We start from the raw sequence: 2,725 nt of genomic DNA, 5'->3' as shown, positions 1-2,725 counted from the left end.
CTTCCTGTGTGCCAGCTAGTGCCTCGCTACATTTTACACACCAGGCATCTTACTTACTTGCTTTCCTCTCATTCCAGTCCCGTCAGCCAGTCACTAATGTGACTCTGCTCAGTCACATTCCAGCTGTGTGACCTGAGGCTGGTCACTTAACCTCCCTGAGACTCGTTTTCCTCCTGTAAACAGGGACACCCTGGCCACCTTCTAGGGCTGTGGTGAGGATCAGATGAGATGGAGGCAAAGGAGCTTCAGGAATGAAAAGACCCTGGACATAGGTGTTTTTAAGAGTGTAGGAACAGTGTGTAGCCCTTGGGGTGAAAAAGCCCTTCTCCAGAGATGCTTCAGTGTCATCTCCTGGCGTGCTTTGCTGCCTTGGCCCACCCTCTAGATTTCCTGTCTCAGACTCACATGTGGTGTGTATGTTGTAGGTGATTCATTAAAATTTACATGAAAAAACACACGATTCAGTTTACACACAGCTCAGACTTAGCAGCGTGCTCTGGGCCCAGCTTTTGTCATGTGGTCCCATCTGATGGTACCTATGAATAGGTACTGTCATTAGACCCATTTTACAAATGAAGAAAGGCTCAGGGAGAAGTCTCCATTCACAACCACCTAGCCATACATAATCAAGCTGGGACCCGGGTCTGTGTGACCCCAACACCCAAGCTCTCAGCCCCCGTACTTGACTTGGGAGGCAGATGTCAGATGGCACTGGGGTCACTCAGCAGGTCTGGATTCTGATATTTGCTCTCCCTGGAGACCCATAGTCATGGAGGAGAATTGGTCTCCTCCCAGCCCATCCCTCGTTGGGATATTTCTATCCCATCTGGTTACCCTCTCTGCAGCCCATGGGGTTGGAGTTGTGAGCAAGAGTAGGCTTGTTTTTTGCCTCTTGCATGCGTGCTATGCTAAACTACCTCAGTTGTGTCTGACTCTTTGCAACCCCTTGGACTGTAGCCCACCAGGCTCCTCTGTCCATGGGATTCTCCAGGCAAGAGTACTGGAATGCCCTCCTCCAGCAGATGTTCCCAATCTAGGGATCAAACCCGCATGTCTTACGTGTCCTCATTGGCAGGCAGGTTCTTTACCACTGAACCATCTGGGAAGCCCTCTGCTTCTCTTATTGAGGGGCAGTCTGAGGTCTGATCTGTTGATGGCAATGGAGCTGGGCTCACCCTCAGGTGCAGCAGCTGATTGAAAACCAGATTCTTACCTCGGCTGTGTAGCTGCACGGCTGGAGGTGGAGGGTATATTGACCACTCAGAGGGCTGCTGTCGTCCAGCCTGATGAGGGATGGAGAGACCCCAGGGAATGTGGGAGCCTCCCCAGGACTAACAGTAGTCCTCCCCAGGACTACTGTCTAATCAGCTGCCAGCCTTACTGTCTACCTGAAACTGGGGACCTTGGGGGCCCATGCTGGAAGGCACTGGCTGGCTGTTGGAGTTGGTATTTCTTTTTTAGATGCTTTCTTTTCTGAGAGATGCTGCCCATATTATTGAATTGCATTCCAGGGTTCCCCTTCCACCCAAGGAAGTCATCTATTCCTGCCAATGTGGGGGTCCGAGGGGCAAAAATGCTACATTCTCAGAGCTCCAGCCAGCAGCAGAAGACAGCAAGGGCAGAGGAAGGATGTCCTGCCTGTCAGCTGCTCAAACCCTCCCTTGCTTGCCTCGAGCTGGGGGAAGGAGGGCAGGGCCTGGTGCTTCATTGACTGGCTCAAGGAGGCCCGTATCCTGGGCCTCTTCCTTCTCATGTGACTCCCATTTCACTGCTCAGCTTATAGCCCTTCCTGAGGGCATTGCGGGCAGTCAGACAATTGGTTCAGTCAGCTTTTTGGACTCAGATAGAAGCTAGAATATTTTTAGCTTCGGTGTTGACCCTGACCTTGGCTTCTCTTCCAGCATCCTGCGTCTTTTGGTTTAGTGTGGAGCAGGAAGCTAGTTTTCCTGCACAGTGGAGGACCCCCTCCCCCTAAACTGAGCAACGCTTGCCCCTGACCCCTTCAGTGTGTAGCCAGATGTTCAGAAGATCTCTGGGCTGTGTTGCTGTTGTTCAGTCGTTCAGTTGTGTCCAGCTCTTTGCCACCCCATGGATTGCAGCATGGCAGACTTCCCTGTCCTTCACTATCTCCCAGAATGTGCTGAAACTCATGTCCATTGAATCAGTGATGCTATCCAGGCATCTCATCTTCTGTCACCCCCTTCTCCTTCTGCCTTCAATCTTTCCCAGCATCAGGGTCTTTTCCAACGAGTCGACTCTTGGTATCAGTGGCCAAAGTATTGGAGCTTCAGCTTCAGCACCTGTCCTTCCAATGAATAGTCAGGGTTGATTTTCTCTAGGATTGAGTGGTCTGAACTTGCTGTCCAAGGGACTCTCCAGAGTCTTCTCCAGCACCACAGTTAGAAAGCATCAATTCTTCTGTGCTCAACCTTCTTTATGGTCCAAATCTCACATCCATACATGACTACTGGAAAAATCGTAGCTTTGACTATATGGACCTTTGTCAGCAAAGTGATGTCTCTGCTTTTTAATACACTGTCTAGGTTTGTCATAGCTTTTCTACCACGGAGCAAGCGTCTTTTAATTTCATGGCTGCAGTCGCTGTCCACAGTGATTTTGGAGGCTGGTGGTGAGACAGCTGCCTTGGGGTGGTGGGGTTTACTTGAGGCTGTGGGAACACGGGGCAAAGTGTCCCTGTCACAGCGCTGAAGCCACCTCCAGGGGC

Source organism: Bubalus kerabau, chromosome 10, assembly GCF_029407905.1.
Source record: "Bubalus kerabau isolate K-KA32 ecotype Philippines breed swamp buffalo chromosome 10, PCC_UOA_SB_1v2, whole genome shotgun sequence".
NCBI classification, from domain to species: domain Eukaryota; kingdom Metazoa; phylum Chordata; class Mammalia; order Artiodactyla; family Bovidae; genus Bubalus; species Bubalus kerabau.
Note: the sequence above shows the minus strand (reverse complement) of the source record.